Source organism: Phragmites australis, chromosome 16, assembly GCF_958298935.1.
Source record: "Phragmites australis chromosome 16, lpPhrAust1.1, whole genome shotgun sequence".
NCBI classification, from domain to species: domain Eukaryota; kingdom Viridiplantae; phylum Streptophyta; class Magnoliopsida; order Poales; family Poaceae; genus Phragmites; species Phragmites australis.
Genome location: NC_084936.1, coordinates 2,176,105 through 2,193,300, shown reverse-complemented (window position 1 = coordinate 2,193,300; position 17,196 = coordinate 2,176,105).

Below are 17,196 nucleotides of genomic sequence, written 5' to 3'. Positions count from 1 at the left end.
AAGTTGGAATTGGTAGGCAAAAAGGTTTCTAGTCAATTGGAATTGGCAGGCAGGTTGGCAGTATCAGCGTATGCCAGGGGCTGTACCTAGCTAACTGCGACTCCTGAATCTTTGATTGACTTATTAGTGATCGACTCACTAATTGCAAATCCAACTATCAAGACTTAGCAAGTCAAGGTGGAACATATTGAAGAATATCTCGATGGAATTCGTATCCGTTTGGGGATTGGGATAAGGTCCGAAGAGAAAAACATCAAGGTCATGTTGGTTTTTTTCCCCTCTTGTTAGTGCCCTTCCATTATTAAAAAAAATAGTTTTTACGGTGCTTCATACTACCTGTAGGTGGGAGATAGTATAGACTTAATACTACCGTCCATATGATTGAGCATTTTAGTAATTATCACGGTATTGTTAATATTTACCTATCATGCTATTAGGGGGCACTATAATTTTTTAATGTGACCTACGAAATACTCGGTTCCTCAATCACATGAGAGCTACGGAGGCACTCGCGATAGCAAGCTGCGGCATGCTGGAGAGGCGGCGGTGCGCGCGAGGGCGGAGATGTGCGTGAGACGGCAGAGGCGCGCGTGAGCTACGGAGGAGCACGCGAGCGGTGCGGGCGACGACAAGTTGGGTATAATCATTCATGTCTCATGTTGCACAATATTACTTTCATGCCATTGCTTTTTTCCCCCAAAAATGCTCTTATACTCTCTATACTACTCTCATATACTCCATATACTACATCTGTACAATGAAGAGTATTCTAATCGATATAGACCATCCGATCTAAAAATGAATAACCCAAATTACTTCGAGACCAACGTAAAATTTCTAAAAAAATTATGACTTTCTTTGGTTGGAGCATGAAGCGACACCAAGGTCCTATTACTGTGGAGAGCATCGCCACAACATGACTTGTAGATCGGATTAGAGAAAAGAACAAAATAAGAAGGCAGGAGATCGAGCCAAAGTGCACACAGCAGCAGCTAAGATTGGATCCAAAATCGTGGTTATTAGCAGTATCAGATCGGTTTCAACTACCTTGTAGTTTGTTATTTTATTTGCTTTTCTAAGCACACATTTGTTTCGCAGAATAACTGTAATAATGATCTTGGCTGTGTGCATTGCTCGGTGCAGATGCCAGAATTTTATTCCATTATTACAAAAAGCATTATCAGATCGGTACCTCTTCTTGCACTCCTAGATGCTCAAAATCCCCCCATTTTGTTCGCGGCAGTGGCGCGCTCCATGGTGTGGCCGGACTAACTCCTCCTCCATCACCACGAGCGGCTCCACGACGATGCCAAGAACCGACCAGCCGAGACCAGATGGGGAGTGGTGGTGTGGCGGGCGATGTGGACAGCGAGGATGCCGGGCGCTGGCCCACAGCCCAACAGTGACCGGGAGGGCATGGCACCGCTCGTTTAGAATGTTCTGTAGCAAAATTATTCACCTCTGATACTCAACTGCCTTCCAAAGATCAGACAAGGTTTTATTTGATTTGTTTATTTTTACGATATGGTTATGGTTACGACTATGAATTTCCTGCCTAATGGTGCAAAGCAATAATCCGCGAAAAAAGAGCAGCACACTCTAATTTCCTGTAGACATGAAGATGGCATTTCATTTTGATGACATGAGGATGCCAAGACCAGAAATCAGGCAGGCAGAGGCTTCACTGATGCAGGATAAATGACAAACAGATGACAATAATCTCAAAAGTTCCAACTAATTAAGATCCAGTCAATTTTGTCCACAGCACCTAACAATTGAGGGAACATCTTAACTTACAACATTCAGAGCATAACACAGCCAACATCCTGACATTTCAACATTCAGTTAATCAACCGTTCCGACTTTGGAACAACCAGGATGCGGTTTTGACCAATGATAAGGCTAACCAGTACAGAGTAAAACCAAGGCAGCTTAGGGATCCAAGACCTCGATGTCTGTAATGGTGGTTATTTATTGGAGGGAAGAGAGGAGGGGGATGACGACCATGGAGGTCGCCGGTGGCTATAGTGGGCGGCGGCGTGAGAGAGAAGGCGAGGGTCGGTCTGGCTCTAAACGTCTAGATGGCAAGAAGAAGGGTTTCATTTCTAATTCTTGTTTATCTCTTTATTGATAGTTTGTCTATCTTTATATAGAGATATGCTAACTTAGCTCCTAAGTAATCTATTACAATTTGAAAAGTAATGAAAAATCCTAATCAACTTAATAGCAAAGAAATGGCATGGACCCGGCAATCGCTATAGTACATGTGGTACTCGGTATCCGTGAGCGAGCTTTTGGGTCGGCCGGTTCTAATGGGCCATGGATTGGACCATGACCCACGACATCTCCCCCCCCCCCCCTTCACTTGTAGTTCGTCCTTGAGCTGCTAATTGGGGAGAGTTCCACATGCTGCAAGGTGGGGGTCATGGTTGAAGTCCGAGGAAGCCCCATGTTGAAGAACGAGTTCTGCTTCCATGCGGCTTTCTGGCATGACAAGGCAGTGCTGGAGATGGTTGATGAAGAACTCCATTCGCCTTGTGTTGATGATGACGGTGGCCTTGAGTCGAAGGAGTCTGTATATCATTGTTGTGCCATTGATGTTGACAAAGAAGAGATACTTGGCGATGAGCTCAGAGAAGACATGGATTATAGTGACGATGTCCTTGGAGATGTCGTAGAATCCCTTGAAGATGATTGCAGTGTAGTACTCCCTTGTATCCACGTGCATCCTTGTCGTGCCCATTAGAAGATTCCTGCAATACAAAATTAATGTGTTCCTTCTAGATGTTGATATCTGTCGTGCACAAGTAGTCCATCGCATGCTGGGCAGGAAAATTGAAGATCATGCACGCGACATATGATCCTCATGGTTCCCATGTAAACGAGGCAAGCAGGTAGGCGCCATTGTTAAAGTTGAAGTGGTGGTGTCGTGGAACATGGAGACAGTTGTGACCTTAGATCCTTCTCTCGCCATTGAAGGCAAGGTAGTCGGGGAGGGGTACCGGACATAGCCATTGTAGAAGGATGCAAATGACGACATATGGGACGGTGAACCTGAGGGCGTAGAGGTAAGTGGTCACTGTCGAAGAGATATATGGGACAACTCGAGAATTGACCCGACCACTTGGGGTGGAGGAGGTCGGATCAGGCGGCCGATCCATGCCATTGGGTACAAAAGTCATCGTCAGATCAACATCGCTGTAGGGTCATTTGGTGTTGAGCTCAAAGGTTTCCCACCGAAGGACTTGTAGATCGGCGGCTGTTCAGTGGCATCAAACGCCCTGGGGCCTCTTGCCCTGAACGTGAAGTCCAGGTCAGTTGTGGATGGCGAACGAGTGTCTACGGCTGTTGAAGTGCCATAAGCCTCGGTGAGGGACTCCAGAAACCGCAGACACCGCAAAATCCTGTGTAAAGGCCGTGTGTTCCTCCTGAACGTTGTGGGCTGCGGAAAGGAAGTCTCCAGTCACATTCTCCGTAGATTCTACAGAAGATGAGATGGCGCCATGCGTGTCAGAGAAGATGTCGTTGGCGCTTGGCACGTGAAGGTTGGGGAAGCCGGTCAACTCCTAATGAACAATATCATTGGTACTATTCACACTGTGTGTAGTGGAATCCACATGGAACCGTCCGCCTTGCGGTGAGGTGGAAGAAGAGGCTGGAAGAAGCAACCTGGAAGGTGACATGGTGGTGGGGCTGGCGAAGTCGTGAAGGACAGCGTCGATGCTGGCGGAGGATTCATCGTCGGGCACACCTAGGCGATGTTGCATGAGTGTTCATCTGTCGATGGTCATTGAGAAGCCTTGGTCATGACCTCTAATGAAGTTTCTGATGACGGGACGATGGCATCTGGCAGGATGACGGTTGTTGGCGGTGAAGTAGCTAAAGATGCATCAATGATTGACAGTGTGGTGACAGGCGGTGGCATGAAGAAAGCATCCATCGAGGTAGCGCAATTACCATGCTGCAGATCATCCTTGTTGGTATAGGCATCTGAGGTTGGTAGTTGGCGCGGTAAGGGGGAAGAAAGCTTAGACGCCTCCTTTAGATCCCTTTGGCCGTTGAGGGTGGTAAATAAATCAGCAAACCATTGTCGACATTCTTGGTAGTATTCCTCAAGTTGCTGACACAGATTAGCCCATGATGGCACAATATTAGAGACGAGTGGGGCATGAAGATGGGAGGAAATCAGAGCACCGTGGGTACTGTTCACGGACGAAACAATGCCGATGAACAGTACCATGAGTGTTGTTCACGTGAGGAACAACGTTGCGGTTGTCGTTGTCGAGGTCGATGCAGTCCTTCACGATCGCATCTGCACATGTAGATCTTGACTCGACTGCAGGATCAATCCCTCAGACGAAATCCATGATGTCAGAGTGAGCTCTGATACCAAATGTAATAGTGGTTGCTTATTGGAGGGAGGAGAGGAGGGGGATGGCGACCATAGAGGTCGCCGGTGGCTATGGTGAGCAGCGGCTAGGGTTTGGGCGCAAGGAGGCGACGGCGTGAGAGAGAGAAAGCGAGGGTTGGCCAGGCGCCAGGCACCTGGATGGCAAGAAGAAGAGTTTCCGTTCTAATTCTTACTTATCTCTTTATTGATGGTTTACCTCTCTTTCTATAGAGAGGCTAACTTAGCCTCTAAGTAATATATTATAATTTGAAAAGTAATGAAAACCCTAATCTACTTAATGGCAAAGAAACGACGTGGACTTGGCAGCCACTACAGTACGCATGGTACTGTTTGCACCTGTGAACAGTACACGCGAGCGGGCTTTTGGGCCGACTGGTCCTAATGGGCCATGGCCCTTGACAATATCTCTCCTCTGTAAATGGTTATTCAAACTCCTTAATGAAGAAGGAATATGGCAGGAATTATTAAAAAATGAATATTTGGGGTCAAAGACAATATCTCAGGTCCAATGGAATCCAGGGGATTCATATTTTTGGGCCGGACTGATGAGGGTCAAACGACACCTTTTTCGCTTCGGTACCTTCACCATCAAAGATGGCACACAAACCATATTCTGGGAGGACACGTGGTTATGGAACTCACCGCTCTGTGACCAATATCCCAGTCTGTATAATATAGTCCGCCATGAATAGAAAACCGTTGCACAAGTTCTACAGTCATCACCGCTGAATGTTCCATTCCGACACAACTTAATGGGCCCAAAGTTGATAGCCTGAAAGAATCTCCTTGAGAGGATTAACAATATCAATATTACACAAGAGCGAGATGAAATCAATTGAAATTTCAACCAAAATGGTCATCTCGATAAATTCCTTATATCACGCACTAAAACACATTGACACACCAAATATAAACAAACAAATGTGGAAACTAAAATTGCCCACAAAAATTAAAATCTTCCTTTGGTATCTCTGCCAAGGAGTACTCCTAATCAAGGATAATTTAATAAAGAGAAAATGGTAAGGTAGTCAGAAGTGTTGCTTTTGCTACAAAATAAGACAATTAAGCACCTCTTCTTTGATTGCCGATTTGCCCGTTTAACATGGTTCATCATCTAGATGGCTTCAAACTTTTACTCGCCCCGTAGCGTAACTTATATGATAGGAAACTGGCTCCGTGGCCTTAGTAAACAATTGAGAGCTCATATACTGTTTGCAGCAGTGGCTTTGTATTGATCACTATGGCTATACAGAAATGATATGGTATTTGAATGAGAAAAATTTATACTCCTTTGCAGGTAATCTATACATGTATGCACTGGCTCCATACTTAGTCTATGCTCCAGCAGCCGGAATCTCGAGAGATGGTAACAACGGCATGTATGCGACTAGAACACGTAGTTAGGGTGCTCTTTACACGGCACGGGTGGGGCTATAGGCTTCGGATTTCGAACCCACTGCCTTAATTTCCCTCTTTTCAACTTCAATGTTCTCATAGAGTGCCTTCTATGTAATGGACTTTTTTTTATTGTTTTTTACTTTGGGTTGTGTGCATTCGAGTTATATATGCAGAAGTCGGGAGTATACTTTTGTGCAGTTGTATAATCTCGATGTGACGATAACCATCTCCGTCGGAATAAAGGATCAACAAATGCAAGAGCAGGTGATGTATCATGAGGAACAATTATATAGCGAGGTACCTTCCGTCAAACGACACTGCAGTCTGCCTTATTGGCGATTTGCATTGCTGATTAGTTAGCTTGGAAATGACGATGAGTTCACAAATCACAACCAGAAGCATAAGAGTTACTAGAACGTAGCATCAATAGTACGTGCAGATGACAAGATAACTGAAGTTCTTCCAGTTAAAATTACCGAACAATTAGAACAGGTGGGCTGGACTGTACTTCCCAGACATAGATTTTACCTTCACGGTTGCCTGTTTAAAAAAAGCGGATGATTATTAGCGCATCCTACTATTTTTTTTAAAAAAACTCTAAATATAATCAAACGTATACGGATTCATTTTTTCACAACATAAACTGAGGACAAAGTAATAGTTAATGGTAAATTTTCTATGAAAATCAGTCATCCATATAAGTACCGCCGACATCTTTGGCAACTTGTGATGCATGGAATTTACAAAGTACAATAGTAGTCTTACACAAAAAGGATGTCAGAAAACAGTTCCGGTATTACATATTACCTATTGCCAATTGATTGAAGTGAAAATCACGTGAAAATTTGATAAACCAGATGTCACACTCTGGCACAGGGTACTTCTGAAGAATGTCAATGGTACCCTACATAAGGAAAGAGAAAACCATATTACTTGAGAGAAATACATTTAGCATGGGCAGGGGTATTGAGAAATTAAAAACATCACTGGAACTAGTTTAGAACTGTAGATAAGTATGATACTAAATGGGTTAAGGTCTACAATTCTAGAAAGGTTACACTATATCACCTAGCCAGGACTTTGTTCTTTTGTTTTTGGTTCCCAAAGCACAATTTCATTGTCAACACTGTGCAAATCCAAGTTAGCACAGATCAGATGCGCTCATCATTCAGTCAGTAACCAAAATTAGCATCAAGTAAAGAGGTTAGGTTGTAAGACTAATCTCACTACTACAAAACCTATTTTCCGAGACACCTAGATTTGATTTCTACAGACGGTTCTTTCTACGAACCGCTTGAGAAAGTGGTTGCGGCCCCGTGCGGCTGAGGACCGCCTGTGAAAAGTAAATCCATTTCCACAGGCGGTCCACATAAGGAACCGCCGCCTGTGGAAATTAGTTTCCACAGGCGGTTTCTTATGTCGACCGTCTGTGCAAATAGTCCATAAATACTCCTCCTTCTCGGCCAGCTCCATTCAGACAGACTTACTGTTCGAAACAGTAAGCATTTACTGTGGCGGCCGATTTGGAAAATAGGTGGGAAATGTTTTGTTTTTTATTTCCTTGGAGGAGCCAAATAAGGTATGTATATCTCATCTCTAGCTTGCATTTTTTTGAAGTTTAGATTTAGATTTAAGGCTAAATTAGAGTTTCAATGTGATCTAGAGATGCTCATGGTTCTTGCCATTTAGATCATCAAATTAGCTCAAATTTGTTGCAATATTGATTTAATTATGTAGATTCACATGATTCTAGTATTATATTTTAAAATTGTAGCTAGAATGTGATGTTTTAGCCTTAGGAGGTTTCATCATGAATGGGGATTTTTTCTCTAGATCTAGATCTAGGGAGAGGGAGAGGGAGAGGGAGAGAGAGTAATGAATTCACATTATTTTGAGTCACAAATTTACGTTAATGTAGATTCAATTGTGTAGACATATTATAATCATAACAAGCCCATATTTTCCTTTTTTAAAAAAATCTTTTTAATTCTGATTTTCAAATTAATTAATTAATGTATCTAATTTTGTGGTTGAAGTTAAAGATGGACAGAGCATGGATGTATGATGCGCCAAGACATGGAGAAATATACATCAAAGGACTCTCTGTTTTTATTGAAGCCGCAGAGAAGGACGCTTTAACTAAGAAGACAAAGGAAATATACTGTCCATGTTCTGACTGCAAGAACCAGAAATTGTGGGACAAATCAAGTATAATCAAATCACACTTGATCTTGAGAGGTTTTGTTGAGGATTACAAATGTTGGTCCAATCACGGCGAACAACGTACAAGCAAACCAAACCAGGACATCGCTGCTGATCAAATAGATGGTGATGATGAGGGAGCAGTCGAAGGTGACACTGATGTTATGATTGATGATGATGCCGATTTTGATCTGGATGATGATGCTGACTTTGATCTGGTGGAAATGCTACGCCACGCAGAACCGCATGTTTTAAGGGACACGAGAGGTTTAGATAATTTTGAGGCGTTAAAAAAGGCATCAAAGGAACTTTTGTATGAGGAATCGAAGGGCTGTGATAAGGAGTTTACGGTGTTGCATTCGGTGCTTGAACTTCTAAGGTTGAAGGCCAGCAATGGATGGTCCGACAAGAGTTTCTCGGATCTGTTGAGTCTCTTGGCAAACATGCTTCTAAAACCTAACTCCTTGCCCACCACCACTTATCTGGCGAAGAAGCTTATCTGCCCGTTGTCATTGGATGTGCAAAAAATACACGCGTGTCCGAACCACTGTATCCTTTACCGTAAAGAGTACGAAGCCTTGGATAGATGTCCAGTGTGCAATGCGAGTCGGTACAAGAGGAATGATGATTGTGAGGACGAAGATGCATTCGCCAACACGAAGAAGAAGAAGAAGAAGAGTAATGCTGGTCATGACAAAGAAGATACTTCTTCCAACGCGGAGAAGAAGAGAAGAAGTCTTGCGATGGTGATGTGGTGCCTACCAGTGATATCCCGCTTGCAGCGCCTGTACTCGAACCCTAGGGACTCTGAACTGATGCTGTCAGCGAAATGGTATCGGGGGTTCCCCGATTCCCGGGGCCAGGTCAGCAGCAGTGCCACGTGGCGCCATGCCTTAGGGGTCGCCTCCCGGGAGGTCCCCGAGGGCCCAAGGAAGACAAGCTCCGGGAGACGGTGCTCGGGGCTATGAACAGTGGCCCTCGAGCACCCAGGTTCCCCGATGACAAGAGAAGCCAAGTTCCGGGAAGGAGTGCTCGGGGCCCGGGTCAGCGGCCCCCGAGTGCTCGGAGTCCCCCGACGACCCGACATGAACAATACCGGCAGAGTGCTCGGGGCCAAGAGCAGTGGCCCCCGAGCATTCGGTTCCCCGAGGACCTGAGGAAGACAGTTCCGGGCGGCGGTGTGCTCTGGGCCACGAACACGTGGCCCCCGAGGACCCGAGCTCCCTGAGGACACAAAGTCAACAGTACCGAGAGAGGATGCTCGGGGCCAGGAGTAGTGGCCCCCGGGCACCCGAGTCCCCTGACGACCCAAGATGAACAGTACCGGGAAGAGGGTGCTCGGGCATAGCTCCCGGGCACCCACAATCCCCCGACGACGTTAGAAGCCCCTTGCTGCTGGACCCCACAAGGGCTCAGCGGTGAGATGTCAATCGGTGGGAGGCCCAATGCTGCCTCAACAGGAGCAGGGCCTGTCACTTCCGTCCACTCCCCCCACGCTTATCGTCAGTCCCAGCCACCGCCTGGCAGGGAGGCGTGGGAGCATTCAATGCAGCAAGACTTATCGCCTACCCCCTTGCTGTGTCAGACTCCCTCTGACCCAGCGGCGTGCGGGGCGGCTCAGAGGCTGCCCGGCGGGCCCTCTCCCCTGCGTCTGCTAAAGCTGGGATGCGAAGGCCGACGGGACAGCTCAGGGAGCATGTAGTCAACCCCTGTAACATCAAACTGTAGCGTCAGGATAGCTGCTCTCCATTTATGTTTACGGGAACTTGTGCCCCCGGCTGGGCACGCAAGCCTCCCCCAGTTGTATAAGAAGGGGAGCACTCCATCAGGAAAGGGGGGAGGGGGGCGGACTAGATAGACTCTCTAGAGAGGCTGAGTCTCTAAGACTCGATAGACAGACCGGAAGACGGGGCGCTCCGCAAGCTCTCAGAGGAGAAGTTCGTCAAGCTCAGAGAGTCCTGCACTTGAAGACCCGGGCTCCAGATAGTTAGACAGAAACACCATTGTAATACACATACAACACCCAGCTCCAGGGAGTTGGAGATCCAGAAAGGTTATTCCAGGAGCCCTCATAATACAATAGCATACACACAGGAGTAGGGTATTACGCCTCCGCGCGGCCCGAACCTGTTTAAACACCATAGTCTTCCTCCGTGTCCACCAGCCTGACCGGTTCCCACCTGTCTCATCATCCAAGGCGGATTCAGAATCATCCCCCCGGCTGAATCTCAAAAAAGGGGTCCCTCCGGATCCCTGCGATAGGAGTTCACCCTCCGACAGATGCATTGGCATTTCGATAAGCGCAAGAAGGATGGAACTAAGCTTCGACACCCCGCTGATGCTAGGCAATGGAGAAAGTTCGATGCCATGTATCCAGAGTTCGCTGAAGAACCAAGGAATGTAAGGTTCGCATTGAGTACCGACGGAATGAATCCTTTCGGTGACATGAGCACCTCATATAGCACTTGGCCAGTGGTCCTGGCCATCTACAACCTTCCTCCATGGTTGTGCATGAAGCGAAAGTACCTTATGCTGTCCATTCTTATCCAAGGACCGAAACAACCAAGCAACGATATAGATGTGTTTTTGGAACCATTGATGGAAGATATGGCGAAACTGTGGAACGAAGGGGACCGGGTGTGGGATGAGTTCCGACGACAGTACTTCACGCTGAAAGCAATGATTTTCGTTACCATCAATGATTATCCCGCCCTTTTTAACCTATCGAGACAGGTTAAAGGGAAGCAAGGATGTGCAGTGTGCTTGGATGAAACCGTGTCTGTGTACCTTCCGTACTCACAGAAGGTAGTGTACACGCGACACTGACGGTTCTTACTCAAAACTCACAGATTCCGCAATATGAAGAAACATTTTGACAACATGGTTGAGGAAGATATTGGCCTGAAACCTCGCAGCGGGGCACGAGTGTTTCAAATGGTCAGTAGCATCAAGGTTGTTTTTGGGAAGCCACCGAAGGGTAAAAACAGGAAGAAAAGTGAGACGCCGACCAGCACGCTGTGGAAGAAGATGCCAATTTTCTTTAAGTATTTGCCCTACTGGAAGGACTTGGACGTCTGTCACAGCATCGATGTCATGCACATTGAGAAGAATGTGTGTGATAGCATCCTTGGCCTCTTACTGGACATACCAGGCAAGACAAAGGATGGAATCAAGTCACGTAAGGACTTGGTGCATTTTAAAATTAGGCCAGAGCTACACCCTGAAGACAGACCAAATGGGAAACATTATCTTCCGCCGGCTAGCTACTCTCTGACACTTGAGGAGAAAAAGGCACTGTGCAAGTGCTTACGTGGGGTGAGAGTCCCGACTGGCTACTCATCCAACATTAAGAACCTAGTCTCGATGAAAGATTTGAAGCTAATCGGCATGAAGTCTCACGTTTGTCATGTGATGATGACGCAGATGCTCCCTATTGCAATTAGGGGTATCAAGCCAAGATACATAAAGATGGTCATCACACGGTTGTGTCACTTCTTCAACGCAATTGCTCAGAAGGTGATCGATGCTGAAAAACTGGGTGCTCTACATAGTTCCTTGGTAGAGACTTTGTGACAACTTGAGATGTGCTTCCCTCCATCCTTTTTTGATATCATGGTACACCTTTTGGTTCACATCGTGAATGAGATAATTGCGCTGGGCCCTGTATTCTTACATCAGATGTATGTGTTTGAGCGGTTCATGGGCATTCTCAAGGGCTATGTACGGAATCGTGCTCACCCAGAGGATTCCATGATCGAGGGCTATAGTACCGAGGAAGTCGTTAAGTGTTGCATCAATTACATAAAAGATTCTAATCCGATTGGTGTACCTGTATCTGAACATGAGGGGAGGTTGTCTGGGACAGGGACCAAAGGAAAGAAAAGATTCATCGATCATGATTACAAAGCAGTGGAAGAAGCACATTTCACCATCTTGCAGCAGATCCAGTTAGTGGCGCCGTACGTCGAGCAACACCTAAATGAGCTCTACACAAAAAATCGAGGCCGCTCGTATGATTGGATCTTGAAAGAGCACAAGCGTCGCTTCACCACATGGTTCAAGAACCAAAACCTTCTGGACGATGAATCTGTAGATAAATTACTTGTTGGCATTCGAATAGGGCCTACAAGTGGTACGTAACGAAAGGTGGGATACATGATACGGACAAGCCGGATGCGATGACGGTCCATACACACTTTCCGGTAATAACACAACTTCTAATTCTTGTATCCCACTATTAATGACGAAGAGTTTTATTGAACTAACGAATACATTGCGTTTTTATTTGTAGTGCCACAAGCAAGGTTTCAATATCGTTCTTTGTGGATACTATGTTTGCCAATTTCTTAGGATAAACGGAAGGTACACAACGAACCCTGAGGACGTAAGTCATCATTGCGCCTGCACATTCTTATTTGGTTATGTTTCCGTTGTCAGTAGTGTTTTAACTCTTTTAGTTGTCTTTTCAAACCAGGCAAGGATGATCCAATGTGCTAACCAAGCTCTCACCGACAAAGAAATCTAAAACGTCCAACGTGACATGTGCCGGTTTATTATGCACGAAGTCATCCACAAGAACGGTAGATTCTTTGATCGCGGAGGCGAATTAGCTAGCCATCCGAGACTTTGTGTGTGGGAGAGCGACTCTTAACTATATAGGCTTGTGATGTTGTAAATATTGTTGTACTTGTGTTAAATGTTGAAATATGTGATGCTATTCATATTGTTATTGAAACTGTGTGAAATCTGGATGGAATAAAATATATTCTAATTATTATTTTTTGAAATAAATACATACCACAGGCGGTTCTCATACGGAACCGCATGTGGAAATCTTTATATCTAAGGCGGAAGCTAATGTGGACCGCCTGTGGAAATCGATTTCCACAGGCAGTTGACATAAAGAACCGCCTGTGGAAAACTATTTCCACAGGCGGTTTATTAAGCCAACCGCCTGTGGAAATCGATTTCCACAGGCGGTTGACATTGTCGCAGGCGGGTGCGCCAAACGCCTGTGAAAAGGCGTTTCCACCCGCCTGTACAGTATCGTTCTGTACTAGTGTCTACTGACTAAAAAGACTGCACGTTTGTACAGTACGATAATATAGTTCCAGGTACAGTCTAGTATTTCGAACCAATAATATGCACCCATTCTGAGCACTGCACTGTGCAATTTGTATCTGTCGGTGTATCAGGAACCAGGGGTCCCCGAATCCTGAGGCCAGGTCAGCCATCCGCCACATAGCGCCATCCCGCAGAGTCTCTCCCGCGAGGTGAGAAGGCGCCCGGGGCCACAGTCGGTGGCCCCCGAGTACCCCAGTCCCCCGATGATCTACGAAATCTAAGTACCGGGAAGAAAGTGCTCAGGAAGGTGTACGGTGACCCCCGAGCACCCTAGTCCCCCAACGACCAGGAGAGCTAAGTACCGGGAGAAACGTGCCCGGGGCCGCTAGCGGTGGCCCCTGGGCACCCAAGTACCCCGAGTTCCCGCCGAAGGAAGTTCCGGGAGAGAGTGCTTGGGGCTGCGTGCAGCAGCCCCCGAGCACTCGGTTCCCCGAGGATCCGTACAAGAGTGCCCGGGAGAGAGTGCTCGGGGAGGTGAACAGTACCCTCGAGCGCTCGGTCCCCCGAGGATAAGAAAGGGCATTCTCGGGAGAGAGTGCTCGGGGAAGTGAACAGTACCCCCGAGCACTCGGTACCCCGACGACCCAGAAAGCCCCCTGGCAGAGGCCCCCGAGGGGGCCCACCGATGAGGTGTCAGCCAGTCAAAGGCCCGAAGCCGCATTTAAAGAGCGTGCATGGCCTGTCACCTCCAACCGCTCCCGCCGCACTCAGCGTCAGTCCCTGTCACGTTCTGGTAGGGAGGCATGGGGTCATTAATTGCACGGGTCCCGTCCCGTGCCATCCGGCCCGTCTCAGGATAACGTCATAAGGGCCGAGGCGTTCCGTCTGCCGCGCTGCTGTGGTAGGGGAACAAGACAGGGCAGGCACGCCGAGCTGCTCTGCGGCTGCCCGGTGGGCCCTCTCCACGGCGCCCGTTGCCAGGGCATTTATGGCGACAGGTGACCGGGCGTGGGACGCTTTTTTCCACCCCCGGTCACTTCGCCCAGAGGTAATGATGACGCCCTTTCCATTTCAAGGCGCCTCGGAGTTCGCGTCCTCCGGTGCGAGGCATACCGCAGCTGGTATGTATTTGAAGAGGCCGGCGGCAAGAAAGATCGAGGTCTGGAAGAGCGATCAGCAGCGATCGAGAGAGGTCTAGAGACACATCGATCGATCGATCTCTGGAAGGGGCGGAAAGAGTCCAGAAGAGAGAGCTGAGTCCAACCCCGAAGAAGACACCGAATTTTGGAGCACCCCCAAAACAACATCACTGAAGAAGAGCCGTTACACACAAGCCAAAGAACAGGGAGCCCTAGGCTCTAGGATAGAAAATCCTCCTTGTAACCAGCAATCCTTGAGGGACTTCCTCAGGACAGTTATAGTATCCATACAGGAGTAGGGTATTACGCCCCCGTGCGGCCTAAACCTGTCTAAATTCCGGTGCATTTACTTCTTTTTGCGCTAGGTCATCCCGCACCGCCGGTGTCGGAGGATTAACTCATGTCGCAGGGATCCCGAGAGACCCCTTTTTAGAGATTCGGCCGGGGGGACGATCCTGAATAAGTTCGTCGGAGAAATAAATAGGAATGAATGCAACGGCCGGTGGTGGGGGTGTTGGCCTAGTGCAAAAAGGAGTAAATGCACCGGAGTTTAGACAGGTTCGGGCCGCACGGGGGCGTAATACCCTACTCCTGTATAAATGCAATAACTGTCCCGAGGAAGTCCCTCAAGGATGTTGCTGGTTACAACAATAATGGCCTATCTAAGAGTCTTGGAGCTTCTTATTCTTCGGTTGGAACTGTGCTCGACCTTGCTCACAATGTCTCTCTCGCCTGTGCTCTTCGTTCTTGGTGTTGTGTTTTTTTGGTCTGGTTCGAGAGTGAGTCCAGAGAGATTCCTTTGCTTTCTTCTGTGTCGCTGGCTATTTTAGGTACCCGCCGGCCGAGACATGCCCGAACAGGAAGGAGAGGGCACAAGTTCCAAGACACCATGATTGGGAAAGGCGTCATCATTTCTTCTGGGTGAAGTGACTGGGGGTGGAAAAAGCGCCGCACGCCTGGTCACCTGTCGCCATAAACGCCCGGCAACGGGCGCCATGGAGAGGGCCCACCGGGCAGCGGCAGAGCAACCCGGCGTACCGTCCTGTCTTGTTCCTCTGCCACAGCAGGGCGGCAGACGGAACGTCTTGATCCTCGCGATGCTATCCCAAGACAAACCGGATTATATGGGACGGGACCCGTGCAATTAATAACCCCACGCCTCTCTGCCAAAACATGGCAGGAACTGACGCTGCGGCGGGAGCAGTTGGAGGTGTCAGGCCACGTACGCTTATTAAATGCGGCATCGGACCTCTAACTGGTGAACATCTCATCGGTGGGCCCCTCGGGGGCCTTTCTGGGTCGTCGGGGCACCGAGTGCTCGGGGGTACTGCTCACCTCCTCGAGCACTCTCTCCCGAGAATGCTTATCCTTGTCCTCGGGGTACCGGGTGCTCGGGGGTACTGTTCACCTCCCCGAGCACTTTCTCCCGAGCACTCCTGCACGAACCTTCGGGGAACCAAGTGCTCAGGGGCTGCCACGTGCAGCCCCGAGCACTCTTACACGGACCCTCGGGGAACCGAGTGCTCGGGGGCTGCAGCACGCAGCCCCGAGCACTCTCTCCCGGAACTTAGCTCTTCTGAACGTCGGGGGACTAGGGTGCTCGGGGGTGACCGGGCACCTCCCCGAGCACTTTCTTCCCTGTACTTAGACTCTGTGGATCATCGGGGAACTGGGGTGCCCGGGGACCACTGACTGTGGCCCTGAGCACCTTCTCCTGGGACTTGAGCTTTTCTCATCCTTCAGGAGAGACCTCGCGGAATGGCACCATGTGGCGGATGGCTGGCCTGGCCTCGGGATTCAGAGACCCCCGGCTCCAGATACACCGACAGCCAGCCATTGCATTCATTCCCATTTATTTCTCCGACGAACATACTCAGGATCATCCCCCCGGCCGAATCTCTAAAAAGTGGTCTCTCAGGATCCATGGGACTGTAGTAAATTCTCCGACAGTATCCTTTTAAAGAATGAGGAATTTCACCTTTGACAGGATGAAGTCACCAAGCCACCCAGTACAATCAACATAGTTAGAGTGTACTGCAGCAATCAAGACCTGAAAAGAAAGGAACAGTTTAGTATGATACCATGAGAACTAATTAGCCTCAGCAGCAGGCACGGTCCGCCCGCACGGCGCTCCCCTCTCATGAGGACCATGACGCTGGACCCAGGAGGGCCGCCGCCGCCGTTGTAGGTGCACTGCCTAACCCTCAGCAGGAGCCAGAAACTCCTGCCGCAAGGTCTACGTCTGGGCAGCGCCGGGCGCCGCTGCGGCGCGGCTCGCCTTCGGCGATGCCAGTCATGGGAGCGCGCTGCTTGCGGCGCAAGCGCTCCTCAGGCATCCGCCTGTCCAGGCGGCGGGGGAAACCCCAGAAGGCCGCTGGCACCAGGAAGTGGCCGCTCTAGTGGGCACGGCTCACCGTCAGGTGCTGGACGAGAGCTCCCGTGCCACCTCCCACCACGGTGCAACTAAGGCCGGTCCATTCTTGGGTGGCGGCCGAACTGGCCGGGGGGCCTCCAGGCGGAGTGCCGCCCCCCTGGCCACAACCGGAGCCCAGGACCTCCGCTTGCATCTCAATGAGCGAAGGGCCGTGGAAGATGCGCGCGTCACCCTCGAGCGCCAGCGGGAGTCCCGGCATGAGGCCAAAGTTGAGGACCAGGCCTCCTCCATGCCGGCCCATGACCGTCGGGGTTCCCCGGCTCGCCGGCGTTCACCGCCCAAGGGTGCTGCCCGCGTAGCAGGGTACGGCACAGGCTGCCGGGCCTTCACCACCGAGCTCCACCGGCTCAACTGGCCCACCAAGATCCGGCCAGAACTGCCGGAGAAGTATGACGGGTCTATCGACCCCGTTGAGTTCCTCCAAATCTACACCACCGTCGTTCAAGCGGTGGGCGGCAGTGAAAAGGTGATGGCCAATTATTTTCATGTAGCCTTGAGGGGCTCTGCCCGTTCTTGGCTTATGAACTTACCCCTATGATCCATTGGCT